The 20,055-nt window shown below is 56.9% G+C and overlaps 2 long non-coding RNA genes across 2 annotated transcripts; one reads left to right on the forward strand and one right to left on the reverse strand.

Moving 5' to 3' along the window:
* Positions 1 to 4,191: 4,191 nt before the first annotated feature.
* On the reverse strand, positions 4,192 to 6,512 carry LOC135316909 (uncharacterized). The gene is made up of 5 exons (XR_010376106.1): positions 6,376 to 6,512; positions 5,331 to 5,366; positions 5,170 to 5,205; positions 4,803 to 4,871; positions 4,192 to 4,333 (listed from the first exon to the last, which is right to left on the reverse strand). It is a non-coding gene; the product is annotated as an uncharacterized LOC135316909 (long non-coding RNA).
* Positions 6,513 to 10,928: 4,416 nt separating this feature from the next.
* Positions 10,929 to 13,247, forward strand: LOC135316914 (uncharacterized). The gene is made up of 5 exons (XR_010376114.1): positions 10,929 to 11,064; positions 12,074 to 12,109; positions 12,235 to 12,270; positions 12,569 to 12,637; positions 13,106 to 13,247. It is a non-coding gene; the product is annotated as an uncharacterized LOC135316914 (long non-coding RNA).
* The last annotated feature ends 6,808 nt before the right edge of the window (positions 13,248 to 20,055 follow it).

The raw sequence follows: 20,055 nt of genomic DNA on the forward strand, positions 1-20,055 counted from the left end.
GATACCAGATGGGACATCGGGGATGTGCAGGACATCTGGGCATCACTGATACCAGATGGAACACCTGGTCCCTGTCTAATCAAAATAACCAAAACTATAGTTACAAGTATGATAGGTAGGAGATACATTTACAAGCAAGATAAGGTTAGGAAGACATTTTTAGACAGCAGGAGGAGTATGGACATGATTTAAGTACTGTGTCCTTGGACAATATATCCTGGGTACGATGTAACACTGCACCTTGGTGGGATACGTTCCTTACTAATTGACGTGATTTAGCGTTACGGAAAAATAAATCCTGATTAGTAGATTTTTGTAAAATAAGCACATGGAATAACCTTGAAAACAAGCCAAAAGGGTACTGAGCACGCCTGAAGATTGAGTTCAACTAGCGAACACGGTGAGGAAGACTATCGGTGACCACCAAAGGAATTTGGAAGACCGCCACTGATCTTGACTGCGCATGCGCCAAGGCCATTTGCATATATCAATGAGTAGCATGAATATGATACGTTCCCCAAAATCTAATGACTATGCAAACTTTTTGAGTATATAATCTCTGCAATACAAGAACCCGGCATGCACATTAGGTGGAGCGATCCCCTGTGTACCCAGTACTGCAATAAACGCCCACTTTCTAGAACTCTAAAGAACGAGCCTTAAAGAGTTTCTTTCACCAACTTTTACGGTATCACCAGCTTAAACCCTTGCTGCCCTCCCTGCCAAATCACTCCTTGGTCACCAGGTGCCTTTGCTGGGCAGTGGCAATTTGGGTTTCCCCTTCACAGGGTGAGTGAGGGGTTCTGCGCTGCGCTGGCGACTGGAGCTGCCCTTGCTGAGGGGACGAGGGTCTGCATCCCCCCCCCAGATGGGCTCTGCATGGGATGTGCGTGGGTTTTCACCAGAAGACTTCAGGCTGGACCAGGCAGGAGCAGGGGGAACTCGCATCTGGGCTGGGGAATCAGGTGGGCAGGGGTCGGTGCTGGTCCTCCTCGGGGGGGACCAGCGAGTGTGGGGTGCCCGTGGGATGGGTGTGCGAGTGCTGCATGTTTGTAGTGAGCACCGAGCTGGAGCAGCCATCGACCTGGGGACCCAGGGGTGGGTCAGAAGGCTGGGGTCCAGGCAGGGGTTGCGGGCAGCAGAGGGGCCATGCTAGTGCTTGGGGGACCCGAGTGTGCGCGCGTGTGCCTGCACGAGTGATCGTCGGTCTGTGCCAGGCGCAGCGGAGGAGGGAACATGGCTGTGGGTGCAGATGTGTGATGGGGGTCCTGTGCATGGGGGCTGCTGGTGGCAGTGTCTTGGCTGTGGCAGGCTGTGTGATTGTCCGTCTGTGTGTCCTGTGCATGTGTCTGTGTGCGCATCTATGCGTCTCTGGGATACGTGCTCAGCTTCGCTGCTGGTCAAACCAGCTGTGTCAAACCACCCTGGGCAGAGACCCTGGGTCCCCAGGGGGGGCCTGGGACGGATTTGCTGGAGGCAGTGCCAGCTCCTGACATCCCTTGACGTTCCATTCTGCTGTGCAGCTTGAACATCTCCCTCCCCTCTGCCTGGCTGCCCAGACCCAGGTCCTGCCGGGGAGGATCATCTCCTCCGCAGCACCTTCCTGAGCAGAGTTTCTTGGCCCCTTTGCTCTCTGCTGCAGTGTTGGATGAAATCCATACGTGCTCTCCTCTGGGCACCAGTAGGGAGTGAAACAGCATGGACAGACCCGCAGCGAACATCCCTCTGCATCAGCTCCTTCCCGCTGAAAGGGCCAAGGTGGCATAGCGGTGTCAGCAGTGACTCCCCAGGGTCTAGCAGGGACAGCTACAGGCCATGACTTTGCGACTTCAGAGCAGTCCCAGCCCAGAGACGAGCAGGCATTTTTCCTCTCCAAATTCACATTCCTTTGCCATTCACGCACATCACACCGAGACGACTTGTGTGTTCTCCGTTCCCTCTGCACTGGACCACGGGCTCACAGCACAAACACCTCAACCGTTCCCAAACCCATACGCTAGCTACCCACCAGCCTGCACTGTCCATCCCAGCCACAGCCCCTCGCAGGCCCCTGCCCCTGCACAGCAGGAGAACATCCTGCTCATGCAGCTGTGAGTAGCCCCTCGGGTCCTCCTCTGGATCCGCCTGCAGGTGAGCATGGCTCTCCCAACAGGAGCTCGACCAGGGCGGTGACCCAGGACACCCCTCTCTCCCTCCGCAGTGAACCTCTCAGGCCAAGGGAGGTACTCAGACCGGCCAGGAGAGCAGCTCTCGTGCAACAGGAGCAGGAGACAGGCTGAGGGCCCGCGCTGATGCTCAGTCCTGACACCAAGCGCTTCTCTGCATTCCTAGGCAAAAGACTGAAACGTGTCCCGAGCTGGAGGCACCATGGGAACAGGTGGGGCCATGTGTGCTGGAGCAGGGGGAGATGGGAGGCAGGAGGGTCTCAGCCTGGGGGGAGCATGGCTGAAGGTTGAGGGCATGATGCTTGGTGCAGACCGAGAAGCAGGAAGGGGCAGGCTGACAGCGTGGAAAAGATTCCGTCTGGGAAGGAGGAGGAAGAGACAGAGGAAGCTGTTTCTTCAGCTGGGCAGGCGGGAGGCCGGCCGCCCTCCCCAGCATCGCCTGTCCTCCTGCTCCCACCAGCACTCGGGAAGCAGGGTTTTCCTGGCCACCCTCGCGCGATGGAGAGCAGCAGCCTGTGGAGTCAGGGCCCTGCCCTGCTCTCCTCCCACCCAAGGACAGGACTGGCCCCTGGGAAAGCGTTTCAAGATGGGTTGCAGGTGGCTGAAGAAGAAAGGACTCCTCTAGTGTTTGTTTCTCTCTCCAAAGGCAAGAGGCTGTCCTGCCTCTCATGGCATGTTGACACCAAGACACTTTTCACTGAGGGTCAATGCCTGCTCAAGCCGAGGTCCCATCCCTGAGTCAAGTGTGGCTGATCAGCAGCACTAGGACATGCCTTGGGCTTAGGCACGAGGGCCGGTTTCCCAGCACAGACAGCTCTGAATCTCCAGCAGCAGCAGCTCCAAGACCGTTTGGCCTGAACAAGCCCTGCAGAATCTCTCTGCATGTAGAGCTCAACAGCTTGCGAACGCTACAGCCCTGGGAGAAGAGCTGCCTCTGGGACTAGAGGGAGAGACCCAGTGAGTGCCAGCCCTGACAGCACATGCCCCTTCCCCCTCCTCGTCCACTGCTTTCCCTTCCCTTTCCCTTTCCCTTTCCCTTCCCTTTCCCTTTCCCTTTCCCTTTCCCTTTCCCTTTCCCTTTCCCTTTCCCTTTCCCTTTCCCTTTCCCTTTCCCTTTCCCTTTCCCTTTCCCTCCCGTAGTGGTTTTAGGATACACAGCGTTCCCACTCCTGTGGCTGGAAGTTAAAGACTCCCACTTGCTCCAAGTAGCTGCACTGGGACCCGAAACACTCCAGTAGCTGCACTGGGGCCCCACGCACTCCAGTAGCTGACACCACAGAGGAGGGGTGCCCACACCCCCCGTCTGACCCCAGTACCTGGCACCAGAAGGTGTGGCCCTGTTAGCCACTTCCAGCTCCCCAGAGCACCACGGCTTCTACCTGCCTGGGCTTTTTGTGGGGGTACCAACTGAAGCTGGTGCCGAACCCCACTATGAGACATCAGAGAAGACCCACAGGGGCTCAGCGCCAGGGAACCCGCTTCTCCCACTCCCATGGTGACTGAGCTGGGCCACATGTCCCTGGGGGATTCTCTGCAGTGTCCGGTGGCCCCAACACGCCTTCCTGACTGGTGATGGGGGTTGCCCCAGTGAAGGGCGTGGGCTGGGGGTCCAGGAAGGCTCGTGGGCCCAGAGTGGGGCAGAGGACCCTGGGGTCCAGGCTGCCTGTCCACGCTCCTCTCCTGTCCTGACACCAGACTGTGCTGTTTGGGGATGGTGCTCGCCAGAGCCCCGGTAAGAACCTGTTTCCCGCTGTGCCTCTAAAACACCGGGTGCCCCAAGGGCTGGCACCACCTGCCCTTCCCCTCTCCCAGCCTCCCAGGGGGACACTCCACTTTGCCCTGATCTGCCCTTTTCTGGGGGCACACGGTGGGTGGGAAGGGATCGCCTTTACAGAGACACCCCAGGCACCCGGGCTTCCTCAGCCCCTCTGCTCATTGCGGTGGTGTGGCCAGAGAGGACCCAGGCATCCAGGCGCTGGCAGAGGAGCGGGAACACGGACACGGACGCGCACACACATGCAGAGCGTTCCTTTACTGAAGGGGTTTATTGATTGTGAGAGGGAAAGGGCCCAGGGCTCCCAGGGGATCAGGTGGGCTCATCGAGGGACAATCATCTCCGCATGCTGCAGCAGGGGGACAGGACACGGGTGTCACCACTGGCTCCAGTCCTGAAAGGCAGAGTCCAAAATATGACCCCCAGTGTCTGCCGGGACATGAGAGGGGCCTTGTCCCCATCGTCTCTCTCTGCGGAGACCTAGGGAAGGAGACGGGAATTGCAGCCCGCAATACACCCACGACAGGGTCTTGGCTTTCCTGAGACCCCCTGTGGCACCCGGAGCTCCGTGCCCCATGTGTCATTAACCCGGGATGCCCCTAAATCTCACAGAGCCCAGCCCAGCCCTCATGGTGATCCTGGGGGTCTGTATGGCGCCTGTATGCCTGGCCTGCACGGCAACCCTCGGGGTCCACAGAGCCCCACTGAGTGCAAGGAAAGGCACGGGGCCAGCTCTGTCCAGCTCACCCTGGGACATGGCTCCTGGGCAGTCCCCTCTGTTTCCCTGTCCCCTACCCAAGTTCTGCCCACCCCTGAGGGCTCAGGATCCTTTGTGGGGCTCGAGATGCCCTGATGCTGCTCACCTAGACATCAACGTCTGCAGCCACAAGTTTCTGGCGCACAAGCTCCACCTGCTTGTCAGCCACAGGGGGCTGGGGAGAAAGGGAGGGTTAGGGATGTGCTTGGGTGCACTGGGGTGTACTGGGAGGCAGGGGAAAGCAATGGGGTCTTTGGGGAGGGTGCTGCCGGGGGAAAGCGGGGTACATGATTTTGTATGGTGCACACAGGAAGCAGTGGGGGGTCCTGGGGAAGGGGGCCTCCCTGGGCAAGCACTGGGGTGCAGGGTGCTCTCTGGGGTTGCCCTGGGGTGTACTGGGTCACGCTGGAGTGTCGTGGCCATAGGAGGCGAGGGGAGGAGGGCCTGGGGCCAGCCGAACTCGCGGTACCTACCTCAGCCCTCTTCACTCGCCCGAGCCTGAGACTTCTCTGTTAAGAGACCATGAGGCCGCACTGGTCACTGGGATGTCCCCAGACCCAGCACGGGATGGGAGGACCAAATTGCCCTCCAGTTCCCCAGGCGTGTTGCCCTCCAGGTTCACCCCACTACTTACGTTCACGCAATAACTTCCACTTGCTTCAAATATTGCCTAGGGACAAAGAGCAAAGCGGTGGTCTGGATTGGGCCTTGGTGGGGCTGTGCGTGGGGCACAGGTGTCCCCAGTCCCTCCAGTCCAAGGGCTTCCCCCGGTGTGAGCAGGAAAATCCCTTCTGCTCCCCCCCAGCCCCATTCCTCTAAGCTTCACCCACGATACCCGCTCATGCAAGGACCAGGGGTGGGGCTGGAGACAAGGAGAGCGTGGGGAATTCAGGGCCTCCAAAGAGGACGGGGTGGGGGGGACCCAGAGACGGGGCGCTGGGGTGAATTAGCGCACCGCAAGGGACTGGGCCGGGGTGTTGAAGGGACAGGACTGCATGGGATGCGAGTGAGGGAATTCAAGCAGGGAGGCTACGGGGACTTCAAGTGCGGTGGTTGGAGGGGGCAGGAGGAAGAGGACTGCAGAGGACCGAAGCCAGGGGACTGGGAGCATGTTTGGCAGTGGGGGTTCAAGGAAGGGGATCTGGAGACTGTGCCGCAGTGGACTGGACGAAAGGCAAAGGACTGGGGGGACAGACGGAAGGAAAGGCATCGGGAACGCTTGAAGGGAGGGCATCTGGGGACCCCGGAGAGGACACGGCAGGGATCCCGGGCAGGAGATGCGTGAGGGAATCAAAAGGATGGGATGGGGAGGCCAAAAAGGGAGGGATGTGGGGCGCCAAGACGAGAAACAGGTGTGGGCCCTTGTAGCAGTTTGTGGTGGCCCCTCCCGGGGAGGAGAGAGGTCTGACGATTCAGTGAGGAACCCGGTCTCTGGGCGTCAGAGGCTTAATTGCAGGGGAAGTGGAGGGAAGAGCTGGGATTGTGGGAGGGAGAAGGCTGCATTGCCCAGGGCTGGAGGTGCAGGGCAGCCTGGAGCAGCCCCTGGCTTGGGAAAGGGAGTGGCCAAGTCAAGGGCTTTTGTGCTCCCCGCTACAAATTTCACTCTGCAGGAGAGCTGGTGTTCTGCAGCCAAGACCCGTCCCCAGCCTTGAGCCCTCCCTGTGGCATTGGGGACTCACCTGAGCATCTTCTGGGGTGCACAGCAGGATGGTGAAGAGCAGGGCCACGCCGAGCACTGCGGCCTTCATCTTCCTCTGCCGAGTGGCAAGTCCTGGGTGAAGCTGGAGAAGGTGAGGGGCAGATTTATCCCTCCCAGAACTCCTCCTCGCTCCCCCACTCCCCACCCCGAGAGCCTCCAGGGCAAAGCCAGGCGTGGCAGAGACGCCAGCCCTGGCAACAAGCCCAGCCTCGGCACAGAGTAGCCCCCGCCTCCGGCACAGATCCAACCACTTTCCCCGACATCAGTCCAGCTTCCTGCATGGGGCAGCTGCACATGGAAGGGCCCAGGCATCTGGGGGTCGCGAGGGGAGGGCGGACAGAGCACCCCTGACAGCCGGACACCCTATGGTGACAACGCGCTGCTCCAACAGAAAACCGTCCTCCAACAGCCCCCCAAAGACAGATCCCCCCACCTCCCAGTGCCCCTCACCTCCCAGCACTGCCATCTCCCAGTGCCGCCCGCCTCCCACAGCAGTCTTTCCCTCACCCTGCCGCTCCCCGGCCCCCACCCGCGCCCAGACAACGTGTTCCCATTCTGCAGAGCTCCCCTCTGGCAAGGGGTCCCAGTGACTTGCCCCCCACAAGGCTCTGGCTCCAGCCCTCTCCCTGCCTGGGACTCAGCCACAGCTCACCGAAGGCCCTTTTCCCCAGGGTGTGTCCCTTCAGTGCCCTTGTCCGCAGCCCGGGCAGCGCTGTCCCGATCAGGATCGGCCATTTAGAGGGACATGTTGAATAGTGCTGAATAGTGCACAGTAGGCGTGGGACAGGCCCCAGAACAGTGCGACAAACTGTGTCTCTTTGGCATAGCCGGGGCCAGGGCACCCTATTTTCAAACATTCTGTTATTTCATCAGGATCCTGCACTTGCTTGGGTTGACATTCCCAACCATTGGAGGTGACAACCATTCTAGGTACCTGCCCATTATTCTCCCACATGCCTTATCACCCATAACCACACTGCCTTGGGGCATAGCCTTGGGTGATATTCCTAAATAGTTGGTTAACCCTAGGGAAATCTGTACCAATAGGCGCATTTTGGTTCCCCAAGGATGTTCAAGATACTGAAGAGTTGTTGTAACAAGGGAGAAAACGTCTGCCACACAGAAGGAGGTGGTGAAGGTGCCACTCTGTGTGTTTCCTCCACCAAAAACATCTCAGAGGGGAAAAGGGGAAAAGCGTGATTGTTAACTGTCTCCATGAGATGATTCCCAAAGTAGAGTAATGCCATCAGTGCAGAACCCAAAGACCGGACTCAGCTCAAGGCCAGTGCTTTCACAGTACACCTCCCAGACAATACACCACCAAGCGCTACAGAGCTCAGCAAACTGCAAAAGACAAAATGAGCCTTTAACATGTACAACAAAAAAGGGAGCATGGCACAGATCAGATAAATTAATGTCGAGAACAGGTAAGTCAATATCCTGACCAGCAACTGTTAAACAGATCTGCCAGTTATAAGTTCCCTCTAATACCCTCTGGTCAAATCTGTTGTTAACTCTATCCCAACCAAAAGCGTACAGCAGGACAGAGACTCCCTGCTGAGTCCTGTCCTTCCCCCCACTGTCCTCAGGTACTAAGGGACACTGGGAACTGGAAGGTGCTGGGAGATGAGAAGCAAGATGGAAATGTGGGGAAAACAGGGCCCCCACTGTCCCTCTGTCCCCACTGACGCTCCTGCTAGTGCTGCAGAGCTGCCTCTCCCCCTGGTTCTACCCCCCCATCCCTTCTCCTTCCCTTTCATGCCTGCCTCTGTCGGTCCCTCTCCCCCTCCCTACCTCCACCCCTGGGTTTCCTACAATGAGACAGGGGAAGATACACCTCCAAATGGCAAAGGGGAGAGCTGGGGTGATCGCTTAGGCTCTAACCCTATAGAAGTATGCAAGATGAACAGATGAACCAAGGGTTTCCACCAAAGAAGTAGTACATGCACCTTTCTTTTTCTCCCCTTTCCCTCTGTAAAACAATGGGGTACCTCACTGCAGGTCAAAGCCTGAGGAGAACGACCATGCTAAAACTTCATTTGGAAAATAAATGTGGCAACATTTCCACTGCCTCACAGAAGTGACTGCAGGGAAAACAGAGAAACTTCCAGAAGTGCTCTCAATCCTGCTTGGAGAAGGTGCAGGGAGACAGCACGGGTAGGATTAGCTACAACTTAGACCAGCCTTGTAAAGTCTCTTGTCCCTCTCTTTGCCAAATCAGAAAACTCGTGACATTTTACTTTTTCAGTACATTACTGTTACAGAAACATGAGCATGTCTTTTGAGATACCATTAATCCAACAGATGGGATCTTCCTGAATAGCACCTTTCATTTTGAGTGGCTATCACATGCCATCCACCTGATTTACACTTATCTCAAAGGCAGCCTTGACCTCTCCTAAGTCAATATTCTTCAAGTATGACAGTGTGTAACGTTCAGAAATTCTTTTCGAAATAACTTCAGAATACAAAAAAACATCACAGCATATTTAAATACATGATACATAATTCAACACTGTGTAACTCAGCTATCTAGTAAATAATGCGCAAAGCAGAAGGAGTGAAAATGAAAATCTTCCAGGTGACTGCCCACTCTTTGGGCAATTTCAAAGCAAATACTCAAGTCAGTTGCCTTAAATCTTTTCACAACTGATCCACAACACATCTCTTATTTGTAGTTAATGTCACATAAAGATATAACCTTATCCATAACCCTGAAAAATGGCGTATAATGTCAATGAAGAATCTGTGCCATTTACAGTTCTTGTGAACCACTTATCAGTGTATTTGTATCTCTTTTCACGTGGATAAAACTAGACAGGCTTTCTTTGAAGTCATGACAGGTGTCTGTATCATCATGGGAACAAAACCAGTAATGCCTTAGCTTCATTGAAACTCAGGCAAACCTCCCACTGACTTCAAAACCTAAACCAGATTTTGACCACCGGCCTTTGATTCCCAGCTTGTGGCTCACAAAAAGAAATTATCCTCACACCCTTATAAACATAGGCCTAAAATAGAGCACTATTTTACTTTCAGAAATGTGACATGGACTGCTGCGTGGTTTTGGAAGTGAATGATGGTTGGGAAGCACAGCGTGGTAGCTTGAATTACCGTGCAACATAACAAACAGAGGAACATGCCAGCCTTACAAAGTATTCATGGATCTGCTATCATAATGTTGATGTCTCATGAACTCAGTACAGGCAATGAATCTAGTGCCTGTTGCTCAGTGCGGCTAGAGGATTTGCTGGTCATTACACGTGGTTACTTCTGACTATCGCTGTTGTGGTTTAACCCCAGCCACCAACTAAGCACCACACAGCCGCTCGCCCACTCCTGCCCTCCCTCCGGTGGGATGGGGAAGGTAATGGGAAGAGTAAAACTGAGAAAACTCATGGGTTGAGAAAAGAACAGTTTAATAATTGAAATAAAGGAAAAAGCAAACAAAAAAATAGAGTATACAAAGCAAGTGATGCACTACGCAATTCTCACTACCTGCTGACTGACACCCAGCCAGTCCCTGTTGTGTTATCAATGTTATTCTCATGCTAAATCCAAAACACAGCAATACACCAGCTCCTAGGAGGATAATGAACTCTATCCCAGCTGAAACCAGGACAATGAGCTGCTGAAAGAGACAAGTGAATAAGTGCTGCAAGCATGTTGACCCAATATATGCCCAATTTCACTGTGAATATGTCCCTGCCAACAGCGGCACCAGCTCCCTCCTCTGCAGCTTGGGGCACTTGCATCCTTTAGGAGAGCAGCGATGGCAGATCGCGTGAGTGTCACAGCCGGAAAGAATAAGTGCGTCGGGGAAATGGGGTGGCCTTGAGCAGGTCACCACAACCAAGCCCAGCACTTCTCTCAAGCGGAGCCCTCCTCTCCTGGTGCCCAACATTCACCCGTGCCCCACACTGCCTCCAGGGACTGAAGATCCCAGTCACCTGGCTGTCCCCATTGCCCATGCTCCGAGTTGTCCCCCCACCTCCCCGTGTTTCCTCATCCCAGGGTCCCTGTTGCCCCAAGAAGAGGGGTCAATCCCAGCCCCCTGTTTACCCAAGGCGCTGGAGAGGGGTCAGAGACAATTCTGCCTAGGGACGCCTAGTTTGAGGCTGGCATCATCTCTGGTGAAGTCCTGGAGGGAAAGACTGCTGTGGGAGGCGGGCGGCACTGGGAGATGGCAGTGCTGGGAGGTGAGGGGCACTGGGAGGTGGGGGGATCTGTCTTTGGGGGGCTGTTGGAGGACGGTTTTCTGTTGGAGCAGCGCGTTGTCACCATAGGGTGTCCGGCTGTCAGGGGTGCTCTGTCCGCCCTCCCCTCGCGACCCCCAGATGCCTGGGCCCTTCCATGTGCAGCTGCCCCATGCAGGAAGCTGGACTGATGTCGGGGAAAGTGGTTGGATCTGTGCCGGAGGCGGGGGCTACTCTGTGCCGAGGCTGGGCTTGTTGCCAGGGCTGGCGTCTCTGCCACGCCTGGCTTTGCCCTGGAGGCTCTCGGGGTGGGGAGTGGGGGAGCGAGGAGGAGTTCTGGGAGGGATAAATCTGCCCCTCACCTTCTCCAGCTTCACCCAGGACTTGCCACTCGGCAGAGGAAGATGAAGGCCGCAGTGCTCGGCGTGGCCCTGCTCTTCACCATCCTGCTGTGCACCCCAGAAGATGCTCAGGTGAGTCCCCAATGCCACAGGGAGGGCTCAAGGCTGGGGACGGGTCTTGGCTGCAGAACACCAGCTCTCCTGCAGAGTGAAATTTGTAGCGGGGAGCACAAAAGCCCTTGACTTGGCCACTCCCTTTCCCAAGCCAGGGGCTGCTCCAGGCTGCCCTGCACCTCCAGCCCTGGGCAATGCAGCCTTCTCCCTCCCACAATCCCAGCTCTTCCCTCCACTTCCCCTGCAATTAAGCCTCTGACGCCCAGAGACCGGGTTCCTCACTGAATCGTCAGACCTCTCTCCTCCCCGGGAGGGGCCACCACAAACTGCTACAAGGGCCCACACCTGTTTCTCGTCTTGGTGCCCCACATCCCTCCCTTTTTGGCCTCCCCATCCCATCCTTTTGATTCCCTCACGCATCTCCTGCCCGGGATCCCTGCCGTGTCCTCTCCGGGGTCCCCAGATGCCCTCCCTTCAAGCGTTCCCGATGCCTTTCCTTCCGTCTGTCCCCCCAGTCCTTTGCCTTTCGTCCAGTCCACTGCGGCACAGTCTCCAGATCCCCTTCCTTGAACCCCCACTGCCAAACATGCTCCCAGTCCCCTGGCTTCGGTCCTCTGCAGTCCTCTTCCTCCTGCCCCCTCCAACCACCGCACTTGAAGTCCCCGTAGCCTCCCTGCTTGAATTCCCTCACTCGCATCCCATGCAGTCCTGCCCCTTCAACACCCCGGCCCAGTCCCTTGCGGTGCGCTAATTCACCCCAGCGCCCCGTCTCTGGGTCCCCCCCACCCCGTCCTCTTTGGAGGCCCTGAATTCCCCACGCTCTCCTTGTCTCCAGCCCCACCCCTGGTCCTTGCATGAGCGGGTATCGTGGGTGAAGCTTAGAGGAATGGGGCTGGGGGGGAGCAGAAGGGATTTTCCTGCTCACACCGGGGGAAGCCCTTGGACTGGAGGGACTGGGGACACCTGTGCCCCACGCACAGCCCCACCAAGGCCCAATCCAGACCACCGCTTTGCTCTTTGTCCCTAGGCAATATTTGAAGCAAGTGGAAGTTATTGCGTGAACGTAAGTAGTGGGGTGAACCTGGAGGGCAACACGCCTGGGGAACTGGAGGGCAATTTGGTCCTCCCATCCCGTGCTGGGTCTGGGGACATCCCAGTGACCAGTGCGGCCTCATGGTCTCTTAACAGAGAAGACTCAGGCTCGGGCGAGTGAAGAGGGCTGAGGTAGGTACCGCGAGTTCGGCTGGCCCCAGGCCCTCCTCCCCTCGCCTCCTATGGCCACGACACTCCAGCGTGACCCAGTACACCCCAGGGCAACCCCAGAGAGCACCCTGCACCCCAGTGCTTGCCCAGGGAGGCCCCCTTCCCCAGGACCCCCCACTGCTTCCTGTGTGCACCATACAAAATCATGTACCCCGCTTTCCCCCGGCAGCACCCTCCCCAAAGACCCCATTGCTTTCCCCTGCCTCCCAGTACACCCCAGTGCACCCAAGCACATCCCTAACCCTCCCTTTCTCCCCAGCCCCCTGTGGCTGACAAGCAGGTGGAGCTTGTGCGCCAGAAACTTGTGGCTGCAGACGTTGATGTCTAGGTGAGCAGCATCAGGGCATCTCGAGCCCCACAAAGGATCCTGAGCCCTCAGGGGTGGGCAGAACTTGGGTAGGGGACAGGGAAACAGAGGGGACTGCCCAGGAGCCATGTCCCAGGGTGAGCTGGACAGAGCTGGCCCCATGCCTTTCCTTGCACTCAGTGGGGCTCTGTGGACCCCGAGGGTTGCCGTGCAGGCCAGGCATACAGGTGCCATACAGACCCCCAGGATCACCATGAGGGCTGGGCTGGGCTCTGTGAGATTTAGGGGCATCCCGGGTTAATGACACATGGGGCACGGAGCTCCGGGTGCCACAGGGGTCTCAGGAAAGCCAAGACCCTGTCGTGGGTGTATTGCGGGCTGCAATTCCCATCTCCTTCCCTAGGTCTCTGCAGAGAGAGACGATGGGGACAAGGCCCCTCTCATGTCCCAGCAGACACTGGGGGTCATATTTTGGACTCTGCCTTTCAGGACTGGAGCCAGTGGTGACACCCGTGTCCTGTCCCCCTGCTGCAGCATGCGGAGATGATTGTCCCTCGATGAGCCCACCTGATCCCCTGGGAGCCCTGGGCCCTTTCCCTCTCACAATCAATAAACCCCTTCAGTAAAGGAACGCTCTGCATGTGTGTGCGCGTCCGTGTCCGTGTTCCCGCTCCTCTGCCAGCGCCTGGATGCCTGGGTCCTCTCTGGCCACACCACCGCAATGAGCAGAGGGGCTGAGGAAGCCCGGGTGCCTGGGGTGTCTCTGTAAAGGCGATCCCTTCCCACCCACCGTGTGCCCCCAGAAAAGGGCAGATCAGGGCAAAGTGGAGTGTCCCCCTGGGAGGCTGGGAGAGGGGAAGGGCAGGTGGTGCCAGCCCTTGGGGCACCCGGTGTTTTAGAGGCACAGCGGGAAACAGGTTCTTACTGGGGCTCTGGCGAGCACCATCCCCAAACAGCACAGTCTGGTGTCAGGACAGGAGAGGAGCGTGGACAGGCAGCCTGGACCCCAGGGTCCTCTGCCCCACTCTGGGCCCACGAGCCTTCCTGGACCCCCAGCCCACGCCCTTCACTGGGGCAACCCCCATCACCAGTCAGGAAGGCGTGTTGGGGCCACCGGACACTGCAGAGAATCCCCCAGGGACATGTGGCCCAGCTCAGTCACCATGGGAGTGGGAGAAGCGGGTTCCCTGGCGCTGAGCCCCTGTGGGTCTTCTCTGATGTCTCATAGTGGGGTTCGGCACCAGCTTCAGTTGGTACCCCCACAAAAAGCCCAGGCAGGTAGAAGCCGTGGTGCTCTGGGGAGCTGGAAGTGGCTAACAGGGCCACACCTTCTGGTGCCAGGTACTGGGGTCAGACGGGGGGTGTGGGCACCCCTCCTCTGTGGTGTCAGCTACTGGAGTGCGTGGGGCCCCAGTGCAGCTACTGGAGTGTTTCGGGTCCCAGTGCAGCTACTTGGAGCAAGTGGGAGTCTTTAACTTCCAGCCACAGGAGTGGGAACGCTGTGTATCCTAAAACCACTACGGGAGGGAAAGGGAAAGGGAAAGGGAAAGGGAAAGGGAAAGGGAAAGGGAAAGGGAAAGGGAAAGGGAAAGGGAAAGGGAAAGGGAAAGGGAAAGGGAAAGGGAAAGGGAAAGGGAAAGGGAAAGGGAAAGGGAAGGGAAAGGGAAAGGGAAAGGGAAGGGAAAGCAGTGGACGAGGAGGGGGAAGGGGCATGTGCTGTCAGGGCTGGCACTCACTGGGTCTCTCCCTCTAGTCCCAGAGGCAGCTCTTCTCCCAGGGCTGTAGCGTTCGCAAGCTGTTGAGCTCTACATGCAGAGAGATTCTGCAGGGCTTGTTCAGGCCAAACGGTCTTGGAGCTGCTGCTGCTGGAGATTCAGAGCTGTCTGTGCTGGGAAACCGGCCCTCGTGCCTAAGCCCAAGGCATGTCCTAGTGCTGCTGATCAGCCACACTTGACTCAGGGATGGGACCTCGGCTCGAGCAGGCATTGACCCTCAGTGAAAAGTGTCTTGGTGTCAACATGCCATGAGAGGCAGGACAGCCTCTTGCCTTTGGAGAGAGAAACAAACACTAGAGGAGTCCTTTCTTCTTCAGCCACCTGCAACCCATCTTGAAACGCTTTCCCAGGGGCCAGTCCTGTCCTTGGGTGGGAGGAGAGCAGGGCAGGGCCCTGACTCCACAGGCTGCTGCTCTCCATCGCGCGAGGGTGGCCAGGAAAACCCTGCTTCCCGAGTGCTGGTGGGAGCAGGAGGACAGGCGATGCTGGGGAGGGCAGCCGCCCTCCCGCCTGCCCAGCTGAAGAAACAGCTTCCTCTGTCTCTTCCTCCTCCTTCCCAGACGGAATCTTTTCCACGCTGTCAGCCTGCCCCTTCCTGCTTCTCGGTCTGCACCAAGCATCATGCCCTCAACCTTCAGCCATGCTCCCCCCAGGCTGAGACCCTCCTGCCTCCCATCTCCCCCTGCTCCAGCACACATGGCCCCACCTGTTCCCATGGTGCCTCCAGCTCGGGACACGTTTCAGTCTTTTGCCTAGGAATGCAGAGAAGCGCTTGGTGTCAGGACTGAGCATCAGCGCGGGCCCTCAGCCTGTCTCCTGCTCCTGTTGCACGAGAGCTGCTCTCCTGGCCGGTCTGAGTACCTCCCTTGGCCTGAGAGGTTCACTGCGGAGGGAGAGAGGGGTGTCCTGGGCCACCGCCCTGGTCGAGCTCCTGTTGGGAGAGCCATGCTCACCTGCAGGCGGATCCAGAGGAGGACCCGAGGGGCTACTCACAGCTGCATGAGCAGGATGTTCTCCTGCTGTGCAGGGGCAGGGGCCTGCGAGGGGCTGTGGCTGGGATGGACAGTGCAGGCTGGTGGGTAGCTAGTGTATGGGTTTGGGAACGGTTGAGGTGTTTGTGCTGTGAGCCCGTGGTCCAGTGCAGAGGGAACGGAGAACACACAAGTCGTCTCGGTGTGATGTGCGTGAATGGCAAAGGAATGTGAATTTGGAGAGGAAAAATGCCTGCTCGTCTCTGGGCTGGGACTGCTCTGAAGTCGCAAAGTCATGGCCTGTAGCTGTCCCTGCTAGACCCTGGGGAGTCACTGCTGACACCGCTATGCCACCTTGGCCCTTTCAGCGGGAAGGAGCTGATGCAGAGGGATGTTCGCTGCGGGTCTGTCCATGCTGTTTCACTCCCTACTGGTGCCCAGAGGAGAGCACGTATGGATTTCATCCAACACTGCAGCAGAGAGCAAAGGGGCCAAGAAACTCTGCTCAGGAAGGTGCTGCGGAGGAGATGATCCTCCCCGGCAGGACCTGGGTCTGGGCAGCCAGGCAGAGGGGAGGGAGATGTTCAAGCTGCACAGCAGAATGGAACGTCAAGGGATGTCAGGAGCTGGCACTGCCTCCAGCAAATCCGTCCCAGGCCCCCCCTGGGGACCCAGGGTCTCTGCCCAGGGTGGTTTGACACAGCTGGTTTGACCAGCAGCGAAGCTGAGCACGTATCCCAGAGACGCATAGATGCGCACACAGACACATGCACAGGACACACAGACGGACAATCACACAGCCTGCCACAGCCAAGACACTGCCACCAGCAGCCCCCATGCACAGGACCCCCATCACACATCTGCACCCACAGCCATGTTCCCTCCTCCGCTGCGCCTGGCACAGACCGACGATCACTCGTGCAGGCACACGCGCGCACACTCGGGTCCCCCAAGCACTAGCATGGCCCCTCTGCTGCCCGCGACCCCTGCCTGGACCCCAGCCTTCTGACCCACCCCTGGGTCCCCAGGTCGATGGCTGCTCCAGCTCGGTGCTCACTACAAACATGCAGCACTCGCACACCCATCCCACGGGCACCCCACACTCGCTGGTCCCCCCCGAGGAGGACCAGCACCGACCCCTGCCCACCTGATTCCCCAGCCCAGATGCGAGTTCCCCCTGCTCCTGCCTGGTCCAGCCTGAAGTCTTCTGGTGAAAACCCACGCACATCCCATGCAGAGCCCATCTGGGGGGGGGATGCAGACCCTCGTCCCCTCAGCAAGGGCAGCTCCAGTCGCCAGCGCAGCGCAGAACCCCTCACTCACCCTGTGAAGGGGAAACCCAAATTGCCACTGCCCAGCAAAGGCACCTGGTGACCAAGGAGTGATTTGGCAGGGAGGGCAGCAAGGGTTTAAGCTGGTGATACCGTAAAAGTTGGTGAAAGAAACTCTTTAAGGCTCGTTCTTTAGAGTTCTAGAAAGTGGGCGTTTATTGCAGTACTGGGTACACAGGGGATCGCTCCACCTAATGTGCATGCCGGGTTCTTGTATTGCAGAGATTATATACTCAAAAAGTTTGCATAGTCATTAGATTTTGGGGAACGTATCATATTCATGCTACTCATTGATATATGCAAATGGCCTTGGCGCATGCGCAGTCAAGATCAGTGGCGGTCTTCCAAATTCCTTTGGTGGTCACCGATAGTCTTCCTCACCGTGTTCGCTAGTTGAACTCAATCTTCAGGCGTGCTCAGTACCCTTTTGGCTTGTTTTCAAGGTTATTCCATGTGCTTATTTTACAAAAATCTACTAATCAGGATTTATTTTTCCGTAACGCTAAATCACGTCAATTAGTAAGGAACGTATCCCACCAAGGTGCAGTGTTACATCGTACCCAGGATATATTGTCCAAGGACACAGTACTTAAATCATGTCCATACTCCTCCTGCTGTCTAAAAATGTCTTCCTAACCTTATCTTGCTTGTAAATGTATCTCCTACCTATCATACTTGTAACTATAGTTTTGGTTATTTTGATTAGACAGGGACCAGGTGTTCCATCTGGTATCAGTGATGCCCAGATGTCCTGCACATCCCCGATGTCCCATCTGGTATCACTGGCAGGGAGCAGGGGCCCGCACAGAGAGACAAGCCGCAGGATGGAATCGCGAGGGTCCTGCGATGGCGGCGCCCTTGCCAGCAGAGCTGGGCTGGGGATGGACCCACGGCCAGCGCTCACAGGACAGGCACTGGCCCCAGCGTGGGGAAGGAACGGGCTCCTGCCCCGCAGGTGCCGAATCCCTCCAGAAGGGCTTGTGGCAGTAGGACTCTGCCCCAACGCATTCCTGTGTTTAAGCACAAAGGTCCGTTGAATTTGCCTCAAGGGGCACAGGAAAAACTCCCACACGCTGGTCCCCCCTGTAGCTGGTTTTGAGGACACACACCGTTCCCGCCCCACTGGCTAGAGGCCCGGGCCCCCCCTGGGTCCAGTAGCAGCACTGGGACCCCCACTGGCTCCAGGACCTGACACCACAGAGCCCACGGTGCCCACACCCCTGCTCTCATTCCCGTTGCGGCCCCCAAATCCACGCACACTGCTCTTGGCAGCAGCTGACACTTAATCCTTGCAAAACAAATGCACGCACTCCCCTCCCCACAGCCCCCAAGAGAGTGAGTTACACGGAGCGAGCGTTAAGAGAGGATCTGTTACACTACTATTATTATTATTACTATGACTCGTATTATTATTAGGGTTTATTTCCGTATTCTTAGGAAGGTTAATGGGATCGCCAGGAGTGGTTAACACAATGGCCACGAGGTGACTGTCGGTACCTCCTGGAGCTTGTGCTTGCAAAGGACCCAAGGCCTTTGCCAGGCCAGGCCAAGGGCTCCCTTCCCCCGCCACTCCTCCACCAGTTTGCACAGTCCCACCCACCCCCTCCTACATCCCAGACCCTCCAGTCTGCATCCTGACTAAACCTGACCAGTTGCCAAGTCTGGCTTTGCCTGCAGCCCCTTGACAGCCCATCAGTCAGTGCCACTGCTGAGGTGTGGCCTCCTTACTGCCTCCCTCACCACTTGTGCTCAGGGCAGTGGCTCCGCACCTTCTTCCTGATGACTTCTTACTTTCCCTATTACCTGCTTCTGCATCTGGGCAGATGCCCTTAAAGGAACAGGCACTCTCTCCTTCCACGTGCCCCTACACGCACCACCAAGGAGGACAAACGGGACAGCGACAGGAGGGTCTCTGCAGAGACCCTGTGGAGGGGAGACCCCTTCCCCTGTGGCGCAGGACAGGAGGTGCAGCTGGAGACCACTCCCAGAGGAGCACTGGACCCACGGCAAGCCCCCCAGCCCCGGAGGGAGGGGATGGAAACTGGTGACTTCTGGCACAGGAGGAAGGCTCCTTTTGCTCCTGCAAAGCTGCGGGTACATGGGAAGCGCAGCCCCTGGAAAGAGGCGAGGAGGAGCCAGGCCCACCACGGAGACACGGGCGCCAGCTGAGCCTGAAGACCCATGGCACAGGACAGGCTGGGGGTGACTGTGCCGCAGAAGCAGCTTTGCTGAAAAGGACCTGGAGGCCTGGGATGGTTCTGGCTGAGAAGGGGTTAATTCTCTTCACTGCGGTGCCTGTGGCGGTCGGGGACCTTTCCAGCTTCCCGCGCTCTGCCGCATGGCGGGAGGCTGGGTGGGGCGGGGCCACGCCCGGGGCACCTGACCCCGACTGGCCAATGGCATGTTCATTCCTTACCACGTGACACCCCTCCCCCCCGGGTTTCGCGCCTCTCGTCGTTTTCCTTTCCATTGCATTTTTGTTGTTGCTGATTTTTTAATTTTAAATTACTAAACTGTTCTTATCCCAACCCACGAGCGTCACCCTTCTGATTCTCTCCCCCATCTACCGGTGGCAGAGTGAGCGAGCGACTGCGTGGGGCTGAGTTTCCGGCTAAACCACCACACCCTCACTTTCAGCATCCAAAATCCTCTTTTAACTCTCAAAGCCTCATTTTTATGTTCCAAACCTTCACTTTCAGGGTCCAAACTCCTCTGTTAAGGCACAAAGCCTCCTTTAGAGGTCCCAAAACCTCACTGTTAGGGTTCAAGCCTGTCTTTTTTACTGTCTAACCCTCATTTATATGTTGCAAATCCTCATGTTCAGGGCCTAAACCCGTTCTTTAAAGCTCAAAGCCTCATTTTTAGGTCGCAAACCCTCACTTTTAGATTGAATCCGATCTTTTAATCACCAAACCATCATTTTCTCATTCCAAACAGTGACGTTATAATACATATTATTTTAATATAGTAGTATTATAGTATTATATTTCAAAGTATAGATCGGCGACCAATGATTACAATATTCAGTTAACTGCTTCCTTGTGAGGGGATCGAACCCACCCCCAGCCCCCTTCCAATGCTTCAGTCAACGCCCTAGAGGTGACCTCTTTAAGACGGTGCCTTTAGACGATTCCCCACCCATATTAAATGTGACTTCCAAAACAACTATCTGATCCAAACATGCAAAAATAAATCCATATTCTGATAACCACGCCAAAATTCAGAGACCAGTCAAGACAAGTGGCCAAAGTGGGGACTCAAACCCCATTCAGTGGGACTCTAACCCGCTTGGTCAGCTTCGGGGACTCGAAGCCCTTTCCAAACCGGGCAGGGGACTCGGACCCCCCAACAAGAAAACATCC

The sequence above is a fragment of the Phalacrocorax carbo genome, chromosome 23 (assembly GCF_963921805.1).
Source record: "Phalacrocorax carbo chromosome 23, bPhaCar2.1, whole genome shotgun sequence".
In the NCBI taxonomy this organism is placed as follows: Eukaryota; Metazoa; Chordata; class Aves; order Suliformes; family Phalacrocoracidae; genus Phalacrocorax; species Phalacrocorax carbo.